Source organism: Tamandua tetradactyla, chromosome 1 (assembly GCF_023851605.1).
Source record: "Tamandua tetradactyla isolate mTamTet1 chromosome 1, mTamTet1.pri, whole genome shotgun sequence".
Classification (NCBI taxonomy): Eukaryota; Metazoa; Chordata; class Mammalia; order Pilosa; family Myrmecophagidae; genus Tamandua; species Tamandua tetradactyla.
In genome coordinates, this window is record NC_135327.1 from 67,271,021 (window position 1) to 67,280,140 (window position 9,120).

The window sequence follows — 9,120 nt, forward strand, 5'->3', positions numbered from 1 at the left end:
CCATTCCTGATTTAACTGAGGATGTCAAATGTGTGCCCAGATACTGTCCACACAGATGACACCCAGTATCGTCAGCACAAATAACATACCTTGGATCTGTCTTATGCATGAATGAGTAAACCTTGGACAAGCAAGAGAAGGGGGTACCCAGGCGAAAGGACCAGGAGAAGAGGAAGTTGGTACCGTGGGTCTCCTCTCCTTTGCCCCTGCAGGAACATAGTAGCAAAGCTGTGAGATAGGTCTGACCTGGCTGGGTGGTCATAACCTGCCCCAGAGTTTAACCAGACTTTGGTGTTAAATTTATGAACTGCTTCAAGTGTTAGATAAGCTAATAATTACAAGCAACATAAAAGAAAGCATGGGGGATCGTCCCAGCCCCTGCTTAACACCTTCGGCAGTTCCTGTGGCCCATGGGGTGCTGGGGATGGCCAAGAGGTTCCTTCCAGCCTGGTCATGCTTTCTTGTCCAGTGTCCCCTGCCTGATTTCTTGGCCCCTTATCCTCACTCTTCTCTTTAGCCAATGATACACTTGCTGTACCCCTGGATGGGCCTGTAACATTCAGTGTCTGGTGCCATTCTCATGTAGTTCCCTGCCTGTAATGCCTTCCTTCTACCTCCTTTAATCTTCCTCTGTCTACAATGTGAACCCTGTACATCTATGAACTAAACCCTCTTGTCCTGGGGCAGCACTGCTGAGATGTACTCAAAAAGCTCATGGCTTTTTGGACACAAGACAGGCTCTGGGGAGCACAGGGCCATGAGTTGGAAATGTGGTCCTGGTCTCACCATCAGCTGCTTGGGGCTGCTCTCTCCTCAGCTATAGAAGGAGACAGTTCAAGTAGATTATCCCAGAGGCCTCTCATTCAACAACCCTTGGATTATATTTTGCAGAGACAGAGACACTGAGCTGGGAGGCAGGAGGCTGAGTTGGCTTTATCCTCAGCAGTGGAAAGACCCTGAAGAATCTGCACCTGAGTTTTTATAAAATAAGAATGCTGGGTAAGTTATGCTCCCTGGCCACAGAGACCTGAGATACTCGCTTTGTGGACTTAATTGATCTTTTTTTTTTTTCAATAAGAAAGATTGGAAAAATATATAAACTAAGTGACTTCATTTTAAATTAAGGTTATATGGCAATCTGAGTCATCTCCCTGCCCCCCCCTCCCCGCACCTACACTATTTCTGTCTCATGAATATTATTAAAATAATGGCTAAAGACCTGAGAAGTATGGATGGTTAAATTATAATCAATTTATGGTTCAAAACACAGTCATGCTGGCATATTTGTTGTTTGGCAAAGAGCTTAAGTGTACATGCTTGTCAATAAAATGAAAGTTAGACATTCATTTTTGTAGAAAAGGCAGAGTATTTGTTGTAAAAAGAAAGGTTTTCGGAATCATAAAACTTTAGTGGAGAAGGTGCTCTTTAAAGATGATCCAGGCTAATTCCCTTATTTTATAGATGAAGAGATGGACAGCCACAGAGAAATGTTTTCTTCATGGGTGCTTGGCTAATTAGCAGTTGGACCAGAATTTTAATTGGGCTTCCTCCGTGCCTAACTGTATGACTGCCGAAACATTCTTCTGCATCTGGTCAGCACACATACTTACCGCGTGGAGTTCTTGCTAAGTTGGCTCAATACTCACGTCCCGCAGGAAAAATGTAATGGGTGATTTCTACAGAAGTTCTGAGAAGGTTCCCCTCCAGGAGTCCAGCAAGAGCCATCTTTGAACCACTACCTGAAGCCCCTGGGCTGATAGTGTGTATGGGAATCCCACTCACTGGCTGGCTGGAAGGTGAAGAAGCCGTGGTCGAAATTTCTCTGACAAAAACCCTTGTAAATATCCCCTTGCCACCACACTTCAAATAGCTCTTCAATGATGCAGCTTAACACACCCTCCCCCACTCCAACATTTCTGACATCTCATGGTTGCCTAGTGGGAAAAGCATTACTCAAATATCCCAAGAAGATTTGGCAGGGGGAGGCTTCAGTTGACTCGATAAATGATTGACAGCTCTTTCTTAGAAGGAGCTATTACAAAAGGGTGAAAAGATAAGCCCTCATTAACACAAAAGGCTGTGGCTACTTTTAAATCTGTGATCATTAAAGCGAGATATTAAATAGGGACAGGAACTTAGAGGCCCTCAGAGGAGGAAACCAGAACAGGAAGGTCCAGCAGTGGCTAAGCAGAAATAAAAGGGCCCTGGCTACAGACAGGCATCTCAGCTCTCTTGCCTGGCTTCATAACAGTGGACACACCATTGACCCTCCCTGAGCCTTTTCGTCATCAGCTCAATGGGTATAATAACCCTGATCTTCCTACTTCTCAGGGGTACTGTAAGAATCTAATTGAGTGAAGGATGTGAAAGTGTTTCAAATTACAAAAAACTGTGGTATGAATGTGTAAATTATCATCCTTTTTAATGTTGATGTGGTTTACTGGATAACTTTGCTGAATGCAAAATTAGGGGCAGGTCCTTGCAATGCTTCATTCAAATCAATTCTAAGTAGAGAATGACTAAGAAGTAGGATTGCTTCATTTACTCTGAACTAAGCAATTTGGCAACCTCAAATCTTGATAAAGATTAAGCAAGGTCATCTGCATGTGAGCAATTTAGACATAATGCCTGTCTTAGTTTGCCAGCGTTGCTATGAAAAATACCATAGAATATTTTGACTTGAACAACAAGAATTTATTGTCTCACAGTTTTGGAGACTGAAGTCCAACATCAACATATTAGCAGGCCATGCTTCCCTGAAGTCTGGTGTTCTGGTGATGGCTCAGACTGACTTCATCACACGGTTGTTTGTCTCTTTCCATCTCCTCTTCTGGTTCTACTTGCATGTCCAATTTCCTTTACTTATAAGGTCTCTAACCATATTGGATTAAGGCCCTCCCAGATTCAGTTTAAATTAAACCAATAGATTCAACAATTCTATATACAAATGAGCTCACACCTACAGGACCTTGGGGTGGGGCTTGAACGTGTCTTCTGTGGGGTACACGGATTGAATCAATAGCCATGTTCTAGCCTAGGCTGGTGCAGAATAGATACTCCTGAACCCCTATTTCAGAATACATGCCCCTGCCTTCTTTCTTGTCATATTGTTCCCATTTGCTTCTCTCTCCTTGTCTGAGTGTACAGAGGGCAAAGGGTGGATCCAGGGACTGGAAGGAAGGAAGCACCAGGAGGTTCAAAAGGCCAGCAAAAGGAAATGGAGAATAGGGCCTCCACATTGGGCCTTTCCTCCATGCATAGCGCTATCATCACAGCTGGAGCTGAGAAGTAGCCATTCCCTTAGAACGTTTGTCCGCTATGCACTTTCCAAATCATCTTAGTCCTCACATCCCCTTTGCTCTCAGACTGCTGGTTTTTGTGGACTGCCAAGCCTAGGAAGGCGTTTGGACTTGCAGGTTCCCCTGTAGGTCCTGGAGCTGTTGCTTGCTTGGGCAAGAAGTCTGGATGTTATTTCAAGAGCAGTGGGTATAACTGAGGAACTGAAACAAGAAATGACATGATCCCAATTGTATTACAGAAATATTATTATAAGAAAGTGTGGAAAATGGATTGCAAAATAAGAGGTCTAAAGACGTGGAAACCACTAAAATTACTGTGATAGTCCTGACTTTCTTTAGGTGTTCTTTATTCCATCCTGCAGAACCACATTTCTATCTTATTGCTTTTCCCTTAAGTCTACAGGATTCCATTTTAGCTTTTCTAGTAGTGTACCTTTACTGGAGAGGAATTCTTCTGGCTTTTGTCCATCTGAAAAAGTTTATTTTTCACGTTTGTTTTTGAATGATATTTTCTCTGGATACAGAATTCTGGTGGACAGATTATGAGTTCAGCGCTGTAAACCTGTATTTTCATTAGAAAATTCTGCCATCATTCTTATAGTTGTTTTCCTGTATGTAATATTTCTTTCCTCTCTAGCTGACTTTAAGATTTTCTCTTTATATTTGGTTTTCAGAAGTTTGACTATCATGTGCATTTGTGTTTATCATGCTGAGGGTTCTCTCAGCGTCTTTGATCTCTGGCTTATCTGTCACTAAGTTTGGAACATTGTCCAGCCATAATATCTTCAAACATTCCTTCTGTTCAGTTCTCTCTCTTTCTTCTTCCATTATGCCAATCAATCATATACTAAGCTAGATCGTTTGACTATGTACCCAAAATATTGGATACTCGATTTTGTTTCATCCACTTTTCTATTTCTGTTTAGTTTCACTTTGGATAACTTTTATCATTTATCTCCATGTTCACCAAGTCTTTCCTATGCTATGTCCAGTCACTAATAAGTGACAGGCTCTGGAAGTAATTCTACATCCCCAATATCCTGGTTTTTAATTCTAGCATTTCTATTTGATTCTCTTTTATAGTTTCTATCATTCTAATGAAGTTTATCATCAATTGAGGCATGTTGTTCACCTATTCCAGTTGATCCTTTGACATATTAATCATCCTAACTTTAAAATCTCCTTGTCTGATATTTCCAACATCAGACCCATCTCTGAGTCCACATGTGTTGGCTCTTTCATCTCTTTACAACTGGTCTTTTATTTCCTTAATTTTGTGTGTCTTGTAAATTCTTATTGTGTCTAAAAGAACAGCAGAGAGTGAGGCATTCAGTATTTACACAGCTGGTGTGGAGGGATTAAGTCAATCCTGTCTGTAGTTGAGCTGGATTTGAGTTTTGTTGTTTCTGAAGTAATTTTCAGTAGTTCCACAGGATACAAAATTCCTGCAGTGGTGGATTGCCGCTAACTTGTGTTTAGAGAGAAGCCTGGGGCATCTAAGTGTTTTCCTCTGTGTTTCTGCTCTATCCTCAGCTTCAGTGTCTCTGCACACCTGCACCAGAGGAAGTCTCTCTGGGCTATTACCTCTCTTATAGTGGTACAAAGCACTTGTTTTTTACTCTGTGTAAGGCTTGCGGTGAGGACATCGTACGGTTCCTGGAATCCTGAGGCTTTGGGGCGGGGCATTCTCCGCAGTCCTGCCTCAGCACGCGTGCGTGTGGGCACCGCTACGGGACGCCATGGCCCAGGAGGCTGGTTGATGCCTACTCGCACTGCGTCTGCACGGCATGGTCCTTTTCTCTGGCAGAGGAAGTTAAGGGTTACCTTAATCCAGTTATCATCAGTGCTCGCGGAAACTATAAAGCTATTAAGCTCAGGTTCACACTACAGGGCAATGAAAACCGTGTGAAATAGGCATTGCCGTGTTACGGATGAAGGAAGTGGGGAGCAGAAGAGTTGCAGAATATGGCCGCGCCTGGCGTGCAGGGAGGGGTTTTGATGCTAACGGCCGTTCCAGTCTGCCGGCCTTAAAGGTTGATGCACACACTCCGGAACGAGACTGAGAATTTCTTTCCCGGCGGCTCGCACCACTCTGTTCCCCAACCACGCCTCCTTCCCCATCCGGCGCCCTACCCATGATGCTACTGCAGTTTAGGGAAGAGGAGATTCATTCTGAAATAAATTCTGTCATTTATAACTCTTAAATTCTTTTATTTTCAGCATTGTTTCTGGAGACAGAGCTTGCAGCATCCTCTGCCTGCAAGCAGCTGCTTTGAGAAGTCATAGCTCCAGGACAAGACAAGGTCACAGGCTTCTGTCAATGACAGTGACCTCCAGCCAGGGGCTGAGGGCCGGTGATGGAGGCTCTCCTGATGGGACTGGCAGCACGACATCCCTCTACTTGGCAGAATGGGGCCTCAGGAGAGACGCTCTGCTAGAGATAATTGGGAATTTTAAATGTTACTGCTTTTTTTTTCTTTTAAAAAAATACCATTTCTCTTTTTCTCCCTATTAAAAGTTGTCCTAAAGGAGAAGCTCTCCTAGTTACTTTTCCTTTGTAAAAGTTTCTTAGCAATCCATTTATTGTTTGAGACAAATTTTGTAATTGATTTTGTAGTTTGTGTAAATCCCTTTGGGATTTTGATGAAATTACATGAAATCTCTACATTCCATAGGAAGAATATGTAGCATGTCTTTACAGGAGTTTTCTCATCCACGAACATGAAGTTTCTCTTCCTTGACACAGATGTTTTACAGCTGCCAGAGGAGCATGGGGTCTCCTAGATACCCTCATGCTTCCTGTGAAGACTGTTGATTAATTCACCCATGCTTTCTTTCAACACTGATCTGCCCACCATGTACCAGGCTTTGTTCTGAGAGCTTGGGATGCATCTCTAACTAAAATATGCCTTTTGTGGAGGTGATATTCAAGCAGGGCGAGGGAGAAAGGGGGGACAGAATAAACCAAGATCATAATAAATAAGTAAATTGTAAGCGTGTGAGGAGATTTGTGCTGTTGTGGAAAGAAAAGGTAAAACACTGTAAAGGGTAAAAAGTGCCAGGGGCTAAGGGAGGGAACGCACATCATAGTTATTGAAACACGGTGCTCAGGGAGGGTGTCTTGGAAAGATAAGATTTAAGTGAAGGTTTAAAAGTGTGTATCTGGGAAAAGCAAAAGCCTCAAGGCAGGTGTGTTCAAGGAGGAGCCAGGAGGCAAGTGTGTCCAGAGCAGAGCGAGTGAGTGGAGAGCAGCAAGAGAGGGTCAGAGTTGTGGTGGGCAGGGCAGGCAGGGCTTTCTTTGAACAGGGGCGAGACATTGTTCACTTTGCGAGGAATACGCTGGTGGTGCAGATTGCAAGGGTAGAAGCAGGCAGAGGCACAGGAGGCTGCTACAGTGGTGACTCAAATAAGCGATGATGGCAGTTTAGGCCAGGGGGTGGCAGTAGTGAGAAGTGGTTGATTTCAGGACAGGTCTTGAAATTTGAGCCAGCACAGCACATCCTTTGACTGATGGATTGGATGCGCTGGGTGAGGGAAAGAGGGGGGTCAGGTTTGACTGCACATTTTTTTTGTGTCTTGGGAGCCCCAGAAAGAAAGGAAAAATAGCATGGATCAGAAAAAAAAACATTAAAATATAATGACTGTTGTATGATTGTACTAATTTGAAACAATTACAATAAGCAATCTCATAGAGTCAGAATATAGAATAGAGCTTATCAGAGGATGAGGTGGAATAGGGAATGGGAAGTTAAAGTTTATAATGTATAGGTTTCTATTAGGAATGATGGAAATATTTTGGTAATAGGTGGTGGTGATGGTAGCACAATACTGTGAAAGTAATTAACAGCACTGAAATATATACACATATCTGAATATGATTAAAAGGGGAACTGTTAGATTGTATATATGGTAACAGAATTAAACATTAAAATATGTAGAACTGCACTACACACACAGTGAAACCTAAATTAAACCATGGCCTGTAGTTAATAGTACAATTATAAATACGTGTTATCAAAATTGTAACAAATGTTCCACACCAATGCAAAGTGTTAATAACAGCACGGCATACAAGACTACTATATTTTATACATGATTGTTCTGTAAATGCACAACTTCTCTAGTAAAGAAGAAAAGATACAATGGCTGGAAACTTCCTGAATTTGGTGAAAGACAGAAAATCACAGCTGCAAAAACAAAACAAATGAAGAACAAAAACAAAAACTCAGTAAACCATGAGGATAAACTCAAAGAAATCTCTCACAGACGTGTAATAATCAAGCACATGTGCATGCGTGCACACACACACTGAAATACTGAAAACACCTGGAGGAAGAAAGGCACATTTTCCATAGGAGGGCATAGATTTGAATGATGGCAGATATTTCATCAGGAACCGTGGAAGCCAGAAGGAGTCAAGCAATGCTTTTTAAATACTGAAAGGAAAGAACTAACAATGCAAAGTTCTACGCCTGACAGAAATATCCTTCAGGAATGTAAGTAAAAAACAAACAAACGAGAAAACACAACAAAACAACAAAGGCAGTCCCAGATGTAGGAAAACTAAGAGAATTTGTCAGAGACCGGCTCTAAAACAAACACTGAAGGAAGATCTTTAGTCAGAAGGGAAACCTTAGCACAAGGCATCTTGGCATATCAAGGATAAAGGAAGAGTAGCGGAAGAGTTAAAAATATATATCTATACCTAAACATAATCGACTGTTCTCTTTCCTTAAAGTATGTGTGATGGTAAGAAAGTTATCTCAATATCTTGTTCAAATAACAGCAAGGTAACTTGGAAATTCAATAACAAACTTCTAAATAATACACAGGTTAAGACAGAAGTCTCAAGGGAGATAGAAAAAAATGTTTAAATGAATGAAAATGAAATTAAAACTTATCAAAATCCAAAAGTCAATTCTTAGAAGAAATTTGTAGCATTAATTGTTTATATTTAAAAATGAAGAAAGTTCTCAAATCAACAATCTAAAATCAGAGAAAAAGGGTAAAATAAACTCAAAGCAAGCAGAAGGAAATAAATGATAAAGAGCAGAAATTGATGAAATAAAAAACAGAAAACCCAGTAGAAAGAAACAATGTAACCAAAAGCTGGCTCTTTCAAAAGAGCAATAAAATTGATAAACCGCTGGCTAGGCAGATTGACTAAGAAACAAAGAAAACACAAATTAACAATATCAGGAATGAGAGACATATAAGACTGCATGGCCCACAGGTATTTAAAGGATAATAAGAGAATATTACTAAAAATCTCCCACACATACATTTGACAAATTAGTTGAAATGGACCCATTCCTTGATAGCTACAAATTTAACTACAATGATAACTCAGTAGCAGAAAGACAGACTTTTTTAAAAATGGTGTTCAAATAACTGATCATCCATATGCAAAATAATGGATCTCAACCTAAGCTTCGTACCTAATATAAAAATGAACTCAAAATGGAGCATAGATCTAAATGTAAAAATAAAATGGCCAAAATTTTTGAAAAAACAGATGAGAAAATCTTGGTTATTTCTATTTCATCAACATTAAAACATAAAACATTGTACAAGGCAATGCTAAGAGAATAATAAGTTAGTAACCTGGGATAAAATATTTGCAAATCATATATCTGACTTGTATTCAGGATTTATAATGAACTCTCAAAACTCAATAGTAAGGAAGAGAAAAACAATGAAAAAAAATATTCGCAAAATACTTGAAGAGACACTTTACCAAAGAGGCTATGTAGATAGAAAATAAGTTATTTATCTCAATAACATTAGCTAATGATGCTCAATATCGTTAGCCGTTAGGAAG